This window comes from Erpetoichthys calabaricus, chromosome 12, assembly GCF_900747795.2.
Source record: "Erpetoichthys calabaricus chromosome 12, fErpCal1.3, whole genome shotgun sequence".
Taxonomy (NCBI): Eukaryota; Metazoa; Chordata; class Cladistia; order Polypteriformes; family Polypteridae; genus Erpetoichthys; species Erpetoichthys calabaricus.
Genome location: NC_041405.2, coordinates 3347233 through 3360242, shown reverse-complemented (window position 1 = coordinate 3360242; position 13010 = coordinate 3347233). Strand labels below are relative to the sequence as shown.

Below are 13010 nucleotides of genomic sequence, written 5' to 3'. Positions count from 1 at the left end.
TCTTATTGCAGATGTTGAAGGAAGCCAGCCTTCTAAGGAAGTATAACCGGCTTTGTCCTTTCTTGCACAGCGCATCAGTATTGGCAGTCCAGTCTAATTTATCATCCAGCTGCACTCCCAGATATTTATAGGTCTGCACCATCTGCACACAGTCACCTTTGATGATCACTGGGTCTATGAGGGGTCTGGGCCTCCTAAAATCCACCACCAGCTAAAATCTAAGCTAAGATAGATAGATAGATAGATAGATAGATAGATAGATAGATAGATAGATAGATAGATAGATAGATAGATAGATAGATATGAAAGGCACTATATAGTATATATAGATAGATAGAATCTGGTATAGTAGGCAAGATTACATAGATAGATAGATAGATAGATAGATAGATAGATAGATAGATAGATAGATAGATAGATATGAAAGGCACTATATAGTATATATAGATAGATAGAATCTGGTATAGTAGGCAAGATTACATAGATAGATAGATAGATAGATAGATAGATAGATAGATAGATAGATAGATAGATAGATAGATAGATAGATAGATAGATAGCTGTGAAAGGCACTATATACTATATATAGATAGATAGAATCTGGTATAGTAGGCAGGATTAGATAGACAGATAGATGTGAAAGGCACTATATGATAGATATGAAAGGCACTATATAGTATATATAGATAGAATCTGGTATAGTAGGCAGGATTAGATAGATAGATAGATAGATAGATAGATAGATAGATAGATAGATAGATAGATATGAAAGGCACTATATAGTATATATAGATAGACTCTGGTATAGTAGGCAGGATAGACAGATGGATAGGAAAGACTCGATTACTTTCAGGGTGTACATGAACCACATGGACTATGCTAATGAACCTCATGCATACAGAATCACGATACCGCAGACCTTCATTGACTGGCACAGCAGCATGCCACCTGATGCACCGAGACACTGCCACCTGCACTTGAAGAGTGCTATGGTGGTCTGTGCACTGCACTGAAGCTCCACTCCTCTTCACTCTGGGGGTCTGAGAATAGCGTAAAGTGCCAGCTTCTGAGCGGGTATATGCTATCACCTGGCACAAGTAGTAGAGGCCATATGAAATACTGAGGGTTCAGACACTTACCTTAATACCACCAGGTGGTCACTGCCAGTGGAGGAGGAGGAGGCTTCAAGTTGTTCAGATATCAATGCTCACACTGCTCTTCAGGGACCCTTCACCAGTTTGCAGATCCCACACAGACACATGTAGGCACCCCAAATGAACTGCAGATTTGGTTACCTCACACAGGAGGTAGAGGAAGATGCCAAGTTGCCTCAACTATGACGATCCACCAGGTGGTTCATGAAACAGTCGCTTACAAATCATGTGGTACTCACCAGCTCCACGCGGACTCGGACAACACAATTTGAAGTAGGCAAGTCTTACTTAACGACTGTAGATGCTGGATCTTGTTGCCTTGAGGATGTCAGATCATTCATCTAGAAATTGGATCACACAACTCCATCCCAAATTTTTTCAGCTTCATATTTCCAAAGATTCGCAAGCTTACCTCATTTTGAGAGCCAGGTGAGGGGTTGGCTGATAGAACCCGGGGGGGCTCGACAAGCGTTTCCCAGGTACGGTGAACTCCGACCCCTTTGTGGCTCTCTCTTTTTTCCCCTTCTCTTCTGTCATATGATAAACGTGACACAACGAGCCTCTGTCTCGTTTTCGCGATCTAAAACACTCGCTTTCCTTCTTTAATTGCCGCCACATTCCATGTATTGGATTTCATTCCAAGCTCCGCTGTTTGTCGACTTTTACACACACAGTGGCCGCCCCTACAAATCAGCGACCGTTTGATTTTGTCATGAGGAGTTGGCGAGTACTACGACTGAGCGGCCAAGGATGGGCACCACACAGCTGTCTGATGTGACTTTGTGGGGTCATCGTAGTGAAATCGGCACAAAATATCATGAAAAAGTCCCGAATGGTCATGCAGTCGCTACTTGTGAGGTATGAGATGCTCTGATGTGACCCCAGTGGCTTACCGTCTGTATTATCGTGAGCTGGGTTTGGACTTACTGGTTTGGTCTACTTCTGCACCTCAAGATTAACACACACACTCAAGAGATCCTATCTACCCAACCATGTATGAGTGAAGGCCGTATGCCAGTCACTTGGTGGCATTCCACATACAGTGGGCTCCCCCAACTCACAGATCCTAGTCCCACCATTATAGAGTGAGGCCGGTCACTCTGTGATATCCCACATAGGGTTCAAGAACGACGCCTCAGGCCTGTCACTTCTCAGTACTCCACATGGGGACTCCCTGTCACCACTACTAAGATATGGGTGTCCCTGTAGTATTCATATACTTCTACAGGTACCACGTCCTAGTGAGCTGAATGACATCCGGCCTGTCGCTCTGACGTCACATGTGAAGAAGACCATGGAGCGGCTGCTGCTTCACTACCTGAGGCCACAGGTCCACCACGCCCTCAAATCTCTGCAGTTTGCATACCAGGAGAAGGTGGGAGTGGAGGATGCCATCATCTACGTGCTACATCGATCCCTGTCTCACTTGGACAGAGGCAGTGGTGCTGTAAGAATTATGTTTCTGGACTTCTCTAGCGCCTTCAACACAATCCAACCTCTGCTCCTTAGGGACAAGCTGACAGAGATGGGATTAGATTCATACCTAGTGGCATGGATCGTGGACTATCTTAAAGACAGACCTCAGTATGTGCGTCTCTGGAACTGCAGGTCTGACATTGTGGTCAGCAACACAGGAGCGCCATAGGGGACTGTACTTTCTCCAGTCCTATTCAGCCTATATACATCAGACTTCCAATACAACTCAGAGTCCTGCCACGTGCAAAAGTTCTCTGACGACACTGCTATGGTGGGCTGCATCAGGTGTGGGCAGGAGGAGGAGTATAGGGACCTAATCAAGGACTTTGTTAAATGGTGCGACTCAAACCACCTACACCTGAACACCAGGAAAACCAAGGAGCTGGTGGTGGATTTTAGGAGGACCAGACCCCTCATGGACCCCGTGATCATCAGAGGTGACTGTGTGCAGAGGGTGCAGACCTAGAAATACCTGGGAGTGCAGCTGGATGATAAACTGGACTGGACTGCCAACACTGATGGTCTGTGCAAGAGAGGACAGAGCTGGCTATACTTCCTTAGAAGGCTGGTGTCCTTCAACATCTGCAATAAGATGCTGCAGTTGTTCTATCAGACGGTTGTGGCAAGCGCCCTCTTCTACATGGTGGTGTGCTGGGGAGGCAGCATAAAGAAGAGGGACGCCTCACGCCTGGACAAACTGGTGAGGAAGGCAGGCTCTATTGTAGGCACGGGGCTGGACAGTTTGACATCTGTAGCAGAGCGATGGGCGCTGAGCAGACTCCTGTCAATCATGGAGAATCCACTGCATCCACTGAACAGGATCATCTCCAGACAGAGGAGCAGCTTCAGCGACAGACTGCTGTCACCATCCTGCTCCACTGACAGACTGAGGAGATTGTTCCTCCACCACACTATGTGACTCTTCAATTCCACCCGGGGGGGTAAACGTTAACATTATTCAAAGTTATTGTCTGTATACCTGCATTGTTATCACTCTTTAATTTAATATTGTTTATATCAGTATGCTGCTGCTGGAGTGTGGGAATTTCCCCTGCCTACTATACCAAATTCTTTATATCTATCTGCAGCGCATCACTTTTTCCACATTTTGTTCTGTTACAGCCTTATTCCAAAATGGATTAAATTCAATTTTTTCTCTCAGAATTCTACACACAACACCCCATAATGACAACGTGAAAAAAGTTTACTTGAGATTTTTGCAAATTTATTAAAAATAAAAAATTGAGAAATCACATGTCCATAAGTATTCACAGCCTTTGCCATGAAGCTCCAAATTGAGCTCAGGTGCATCCTGTTTCCCCTGATCATCCTTGAGATGTTTCTGCAGCTTCATTGGAGTCCACCTGTGGTAAATTCAGTTGACTGGACATGACTTGGAAAGGCACACACCTGTCTATAGAAGGTCCCACACTTGACAGTTTATGTCAGAGCACAAACCAAGCATGAAGTCAAAGGAATTGTCTGTAGACCTCCGAGACAGGATTGTCTCAAGGCACAAATCTGGGGAAGGTTACAGAACAATTTCTGCTGCTTTGAAGGTCCCAATGAGCACAGTGGCCTCCATCATCCGTAAGTGGAAGAAGTTCGAAACCACCAGGACTCTTCCTAGAGATGGCTGGCCATCTAAACTGAGTGATCAGGGGAGAAGGGCCTTAGTCAGGGAGGTGACCAAGAACTCAATGGTCACTCTGTCAGAGCTCCAGAGGTCATCTGTGGAGAGAGGAGAACCTTCCAGAAGGACAACCATCTCTGCAGCAATCCACCAATCAGGCCTGTATGGTAGAGTGGCCAGACGGAAGCCACTCCTTAGTAAAAGGCACATGGCAGCCCGCCTGGAGTTTGCCAAAAGGCACCTGAAGGACTCTCAGACCATGAGAAAGAAAATTCTCTGGTCTGATGAGACAAAGATTGAACTCTTTGGTGTAAGTGCAAGGTGTCACGTTTGGAGGAAACCAGGCACCGCTCATCACCAGGCCAATACCATCCCTACAGTGAAGCATGGTGGTGGTAGCATCATGCTGTGGGACTGGGAGACTAGTCAGGATAAAGGGAAAGATGACTGCAGCAATGTACAGAGACATCCTGGATGAAAACCTGCTCCAGAGCGCTCTTGACCTCAGACTGGGGCGACGGTTCATCTTTCAGCAGGACAACGACCCTAAGCACACAGCCAAGATATCAAAGGAGTGGCTTCAGGACAACTCTGTGAATGTCCTTGAGTGGCCCAGCCAGAGCCCAGACTTGAATCCGATTGAACATCTCTGGAGAGATCTTAAAATGGCTGTGCACCGACGCTTCCCATCCAACCTGATGGAGCTTAAGAGGTGCTGCAAAGAGGAATGGGCGAAACTGGCCAAGGATAGGTGTGCCAAGCTTGTGGCATCATATTCAACAAGACTTGAGGCTGGAATTGCTGCCAAAGGGGCATCGACAAAGTATTGAGCAAAGGCTGTGAATACTTATGGACATGGGATTTCTCAGTGTTTTTATTTTTAATAAATTTGCAAAAACCTCAAGTAAACTCTTTTCACGTTGTCATTATGGGGTGTTGTGTGTAGAATTCTGAGGAATAAAATTAATTGAATCCATTTTGGAATAAGGCTGTAACATAACAAAAGGTGGACAAAGTGATGTGCTGTGAATACTTTCTGGATGCACTGTATCTATCTATCTATCTATCTACTTACCATCTAAAGGGGTCTTCAGTTCTGCCGCACTTGTTCTTCTATTGAGGTGTGACCTCTCAGCCTTGATAACCCTGTCAGCATGAAAGCAGCGATCTCCTCACACCAGGTGCTCTAATATTCACTTCAGTTACTCAAGATATAAAGACAATTTTTACAAATGTAAAATCAATGTGGCATTTATTAAAGTATAAGAAAAATCAAATGGAACAAAAGTATAAATGAAGGTAGAAGAGCTAGAAAACGTCTGGATACAGTCACAGAAAAACTTACCGAAAACCAGCATTGGTGTTCAAGGGTGGATGTTGTCCTGGGCCGCCTTTCAATTCAGCATTTGTCTGACGTCCAATCGAGATGGTCTCACTCACGGATGTCGGTGCGCTCTTCCTTCATTTCTTCTTGTTGACGGGCTGTCATCCATGTTGAATTTCCACGTGGGGGCTCCATGGCGTACGGACATTATAATAATAATAATTCTTTACATTTATATAGCGCACGTTACACAAATTTGATTAGCTAGCTGTCCTTGTGATGAAGGACTCTACTCGAAGCCTTTGACCTTTTTTGCACCTTCCATGCTGTTCTCCGTTGCCAAGTTATAAACGAATCGGAATGGCCCTCGATCCTGTGACACAGTTTTCCGTCCCTGCTGCCATTAAGTTCTAAACCGAGTGAAACAGACGGACTAAAGTTATCAATGACTGGTACAATACCGGAAGAACGTATAAGAGAAATACCTTCAAAGTGAGTTACCCCTGTAGTTAAACTGCCTTAAAAATTGCATTCATTGAGGTTTGTTTGAGGAAATTAAAACTTAATATGGGCAGTCGGTATTTTTAAAATACGATCTTACACTCCAGGACACCACTGGTTTGAGTTCATCAGAGATGTGCGATCATGTAAGTAGATTCTGCATTTCAAGACTTACTTAGTGCTTTTCCAACGGAGAGGAGGAGAACCTGGCCGAGTTACATCAACAAAGCATTCCACGATATTTCTTCTGAAAAACATAAACGCTCGGGTCTTCAAAAGAAGAAATCGATTAGATTAGATTAGACATTAATCGGCCCCAAGGGGAAATTAAAATTTTACAGAAGCTGTTTCCGAGGAACACTGGCTACCAGCTACAAACACTTGGTAGCACTGCATCTGCGTACCTTTAATACACCATCATAAGTAACAAAGTCCGCTAGTCAAACGACGCAGAATAATCGGGCGAATACTAATGATGGTTAGTCCACTGTTATAAAAAAGCATTGAACTGTACGGTTACCCTAGTCAGGCTGGTCATGAAATCTCACGTGGGATTGTTTACAAGGGTAAATCAAACAGTAAAGGTAAGTTGAAAATGACGTGATAACCACAACGGAATGATGTGTAGAATTGTTACAGAGGGGCTTGAGACAACAACGTACAGGTTTGGACAGAAGTGATTAAATACACGGAATCCCACGTAGGAACTCAAACTGTTAGATCGGAATACACAATGGGAGATCTCCATCCATCCATCCATCCATTGTCTCCCGCTTATCCGAGGTCGGGTCGCGGGGGCAGCAGCTTGAGCAGAGATGCCCAGACTTCCCTCTCCCCAGCCACTTCTTCTAGCTCTTCCGGGAGAATCCCAAGGCGTTCCCAGGCCAGTCGAGAGACATAGTCCCTCCAGCGTGTCCTGGGTCTTCCCCGGGGCCTCCTCCCGGTTGGACGTGCCCGGAACACCTCACCAGGGAGGCGTCCAGGAGGCATCCTGATCAGATGCCCGAGCCACCTCATCTGACTCCTCTCGATGCGGAGGAGCAGCGGCTCTACTCTGAGCCCCTCCCGGATGACTGAGCTTCTCACCCTATCTTTAAGGGAAAGCCCAGACACCCTGCGGAGGAAACTCATTTCAGCCGCTTGTATTCGTGATCTCGTTCTTTCGGTCACTACCCATAGCTCATGACCATAGGTGAGGGTAGGAACATAGATCGACTGGTAAATTGAGAGCTTCGCCTTGCGGGTCAGCTCCTTTTTCACCACGACAGACCGATGCAATGCCCGCATTACTGCGGATGCCGCACCGATCCGCCTGTCGATCTCACGCTCCATTCTTCCCTCACTCGTGAACAAGACCCCGAGATACTTGAACTCCTCCACTTGGGGCAGGATCTCGCTACCAACCCTGAGAGGGCATTCCACCCTTTTCCGGCTGAGGACCATGGTCTCGGATTTGGAGGTGCTGATTCTCATCCCAGCCGCTTCACACTCGGCTGCGAACCGATCCAGAGAGAGCTGAAGATCACGGCCTGATGAAGCAAACAGGACAACATCATCTGCAAAAAGCAGTGACCCAATCCTGAGCCCACCAAACTGGACCCTCTCAACACCCTGGCTGCGCCTAGAAATTCTGTCCATAAAAGATATGAACAGAATCGGTGACAAAGGGCAGCCCTGGCGGAGTCCAACTCTCACTGGAAACGGGTTCGACTTACTGCCGGCAATGCGGACCAAGCTCTGGCACCGATCGTACAGGGACCGAACAGCCCTTATCAGGGGGGCCGGTACCCCATACTCTCGGAGTACCCCCCACAGGATTCCCCAAGGGACACGGTCGAACACCTTTTCTAAGTCCACAAAACACATGTAGACTGGTTGGGCAAACTCCCATGCACCCTCCAGGACCCTGCTAAGGGTATAGAGCTGGTCCACTGTTCCGCGATCAGGACGAAAACCACACTGTTCCTCCTGAATCCGAGGCTCGACTATCCGACGGACCCTCCTCTCCAGGACCCCTGAACAGACTTTTCCAGGGAGGCTGAGGAGTGTGATCCCTCTGTAGTTGGAACACACCCTCCGATCCCCCTTCTTAAAGAGGGGGACCACCACCCCGGTCTGCCAATCCAGAGGCACTGTCCCTGATGTCCATGCGATGTTGCAGAGGCGTGTGAGCCAAGACAGTCCTACAACATCCAGAGCCTTGAGGAACTCCGGGCGTATCTCATCCACCCCCGGGGCCCTACCACCAAGGAGTTTTTTGACCAACAATGGGAGATCTGAAAATCGAAAATATGCCTTATGAGGAGGAGCTACGAGTCGTCGTGGACTCAACATTATCAACGGCCACACAGTGTTCAGAAGCCATTAAGGCGGCTATAAGAATGTGAGATTATATAGCGCCCTGATCTGTGAAGTCCAAGGAGGTTCTGCTCAAGCTTTATAATGCACTGGTGAGGCTTCATCTGGAGTATGGTGTGCAGTTTATGTCTACGTAAAGACATAGCCACGCTAGAGAAAGTCCAGAGAAGAGCGACGAGGCTGATGCCGATTTTCTCCAAATAAGCGAGTGTCCGTGCGCCGAAAGCAAGACTGGGAAATCCTGTACTCCATTAAATGACATGGTGTCCGCATTCTGCAATGTTAAACGTATGATCAAGTCTCTCTGTTAAGGAGCTACGTCACCATTGGGCCTCTAAGTGTCTTAAATCCAGGCTTGGCTTCAAGCATGTGTGATGTCACTACCCAATCCGCGCTGTAGCTGGATTTGCACCCTACACGCATGCAGTATTTTCATTTCAGGGTTACATTAGCTGTTACAAAAAAATGCTTTGTTGTTCTGCATCGATACACTGTGTCTTCACTGCGTGATGAAAGGATAACTTCACCCAAAAAATATTAATTTTTTTTTTTTGTTAATGTCACCTACCCCATGTAGTCTGTAGTGGTGGCCAAGAAAATCTGTAATCTCGCATTTTCGTGGAGAGATCACATATTGAATATTCAAACTCAACATCTGAATTGAAGACCTGCCTCTTCCTCCTCATTCACTGGTGAAGAATCCCATCTTCAGTTCTGACGTCTACAGTAACGTGGGAATGACTTCCTTCTGGTTGACATTTTACGTAGAGTAGATTTTTAGCTAAAAACGCACACCTTTTGCACAAATATCAGATATGTGGATCACGTGACCCGAGGTACGACAGCATTTTCTTTCGTTCTTTTTCTCCACGGACGTTTTCACATTGTTTGCCATTGTCTAGAATTGTTCACCACGAGGCCCTACGGAGTTTAAACATTCAAAACGCAGTAGTCGTTAAGGCTTTAGACTTCAAACTCTGAGGTTGTGGGTTCAAATCCCGCTACTGACACTGTGGGACCCTCACTAAGTCACGTGACCTGCCTGTGCTCCAACTGGAGAACCAAAAGAATTGGAACCGAATGTATTGTAAATGTAAGTCGCCTTGGATAAGGGCGTCAGTCAAATAAGTCAAAGTAAATATTCATTACGTCATTTCACCACAACAACAGGAGATCAAACTTGTTTTTTCGGCCATCACCTCAAACTACTTAGGTTAGGGTCAGAAGTGGGCAAAGTTATTCCTGGGTGGCCCGCCGTGGCTGCAGGTTTTTGTTCCAACCCAATTGCTTACTAAGAAGCGCTTATTGCTCAAGTAGCACTCGTTAAGATTTTGAACCCCTATTGCTTATTTTGGCCTTAAACAGCTGTACTCTTGGGTTTTAATCGCACTTTATTAGCAATAAGATGCAAACGGAAACCAGCATGTCTCCACTTCGCTTCTTTCCATGTGTATTTATCGTGAACTATTCGGTTTAATGAAATACTTGGAAGGAAAGTGACAGAGAAAAAAGTGAAGGACTGAGAATCACTCCTCCGGTTTTTAGACTTCAAATCATTCGGATGATACCCTTAAAAATAAAAAATAAGAGGATATGAGAATAACGGGACATGGCAGAGCTAAAGCACCAACAAGCCATGAAATTCAGTTATTGGCAAGGATTGTTTTCTAATTAAGCAACTGAGTTGGAACAAAAACCTGCAGCCACTGCGGCCCCCTCAGGACTGACTCTGCCCACCCCTGGGTTAGGTTTGGGTAACACTTACTATTTTTCAGTGTAGCATGTTATGCACCTCACTATGTAGTGCAGATCGGGTAGCGACAGGGACAGCCCCCCTGAGTATATGACGCATACCCCTTGCATCACGGGCTCTGTGGGTGTTAACTGGTCATCACGGTTGAAGCTTGGAAGACACAAAGAGCGATAAAGGATTCATCATTTTATCTCATGAGGCTCAGGTCTCATTTTTGGACACTATAAATCGGTCCAGCATACTGTAGTTGGCCGACACTTCCCTAGCAATGACAAGGGCATCATAATCCACTCGGGACTAATTCCGTTTCTCCCTCCTCCATCAACTTTCGACACATTTCGCAGAGTTCGCCAAACATTTCTACGTTTTTGCCGAACTCAGCGGGGTTCACTCATCACCAATCGCCACCTCTCACACTCAGCAGCACAAAACCAAGCGGGACACACTGTATTCACAATTACAGCAATTTGCCTTTAATTTTTGTTATAATATTCATTCAGTTTTCTTTCCCATTATTTCAAATATGTCAAACAAGAAGCAGTTTTTTTTTAAACAAAAAAATTATATATATATATATATGTATATATATCGATATCCCTTTAAAAACAAGGTCTTCACACATCATTTGCATTTTCCGAAAAGGACCAAGGACCTCTGTTTGAAGGAAGGGGGTTGACGTGGCCTCGACTTTACAATGCAGGAGGGGGAGGGGGGGAGGGGATTGAGCTCCCGCAGATCATGTGACGCGCATGCAGCCCCCCCCATCGCAGGTCATCGGCTCTGAGGAGACACCTAAAAACACAGTCAACATTGCACAAGACGCGATATGCACAGCCAGCTTTACAGGTGCCACCTCTTCCACATTTGGGTTTGAAGGGAATGTCTCGTCTGGCTGTAGTCAACAAGTGGCACCCAAAAAACAAATAATAAATAAATAAATTCAAAGCGTCTGAAAAAGCTTGAAAGAAACCTGACCAAATCTCCAGCCGTTTGATAAGATGCCTTCCTCATCATCTTCTGTAAGGCACTTTAGTGAGCCCCCTTAAATAAACTCCATGAATTAGGCACCGACACATCAAACCAACGCAAGCAGGCATCAGCGCAACATCAAACTCATTTGGCACCCCCAGTTTTAGGAAATGGCCTTTACAACGCCGACCTGACACCCCCGGCTACAGCAAGCCGCCATGAATAAACCAAGTGAATTAGGCACAGCTTCGAAGACGCGTGGAGACTCTGCTTCAAGCCCTAAACGTTAACTTCCCCAATCTTTAACCTTGAAGAGACTTGAAGTTAGCCAAAGAGGTCCAAAATCCACGTTAGATTGTCACACCCTGCCTGAATTTAGACATCAGTTTAAACAGAACTGCCTCAAAGCAACCGATTTACCAAGTCACCTGCTTTCAACGGTGCAATTTCAATGGCCACCAGCTTGGGCGGAGTTCACTCAAGAAGGAAAACCTTTGTAAATGAAAACTGACACCTTCATCTTTACGGGGGCCACCGGGAATTAAACAATTGAATTAGGCACAATATCTGCCAGTTAGACACCCACTTTAAATGATAACATTCGATTCGTCCCATCACACATTAGAAGGTTACCATAAAAAACACAAGCAGGCAACTCAGCTGCCATCAGTAATCGATTTTAGACACCAGCATCAACAGATCAGACAAAAATGAAATGAGGCGCCCTCTAGCTCAGAAAGCTGCCTTAAAGAAACCAAATTAGACACCTGCACCTTAACTTAGGGGGGCACCTTACAGTTCAAGTGGTCAAAGGCTTTGAACCTGTCGTGCCAGCTCTGTTAACCATCTCAAAAAAAAAAAAAAAAGGAATAATCTAGTTTAGAGCCCACCTTATCTTCATGTTACTTTTACAACATAATTAGGAACTCCAAAAAAATTAATCAAATTCAAATTTACAGACTCCCTCATGCTTGAAGCAGTTGTGCTGGTTTTGTTAACAACCTTAAACAAAGACATTGGTCAGCTGCCTTCAATAATCACCTTCAGACGCACTTTCAAGTAGAGAAGCTCTTGCATTAATTGAACAGTTCAATTAGGTACCCCAAAAATTAAATACCCCAAATTTATCAAGACCCTCATGCTTGAACTAGTCTGCTGCCTGAAACCAGTTAGCTTTGTTTTAACCATCTTAAATACACCAACTCTGGTACCACTTTAAGCAAATTACAAATTGCACTCATGGAATGGAAAACTAATTAAGCCCCATCAGATCTAGGAAGTCCCCAAATTAGGTGCCCTCTGCTTAACCAAACGAAATTTTAATTTAGAATGTTCCATACAAAATATAAATAAATCTTTGAACTGGCTGTCCACCTTAAACAAATCTCATCATCTCTGTTAACCGCCTTAAAAAATTAAACTTTTCTTCAGCAGCCTTAAATAATCTCAATTAGATACGTAATAAGATATGTAAATAAGGTTGCACTAATTAAACAGTTTAATTAGGTACCCCAAAAACTAAATAAACCAAATTTATCAGGACCCCTTGTGCTTCAGCCAGATTGCGGTCTTAATCCCGTTTGTTTTGTATTGACTGCCTTAAATATGCCAACTACGGTACCAACTTTAAATAAATTAGAAATGCAATGCAATCACTGACCAAAAAAAAACCCCAACAAATGAGGTACCCATAGACTTGGGAATTTGCTCCAAATACACCAAAGTAGACACCCTCACCCTTAACCGAGTGAAAGTTCAATTTAGAAAGGTCAGTAACACCCCACCTTAGAACTGGCTGTCCACCTTAAACAAACTTCATCCTCTCTGTTAACTGCCTTAAAA

The 13010-nt window shown here is 45.1% G+C and overlaps 1 protein-coding gene across 2 annotated transcripts in view; it reads right to left on the bottom strand.

Moving 5' to 3' along the window:
- Positions 1-10649: 10649 nt before the first annotated feature.
- mapk3 (mitogen-activated protein kinase 3) overlaps positions 10650-13010 on the bottom strand; it is a 28160-nt gene continuing 25799 nt past the window's right edge. The window contains exon 11 of one of the 2 annotated variants that reach the window (XM_051934544.1): positions 10650-12971. The gene's annotated coding sequence lies outside the window, so the exon portion shown is untranslated. The remainder of the gene's footprint in view (positions 12972-13010) is intronic. The other variant, XM_051934545.1, reaches the window with a different exon arrangement.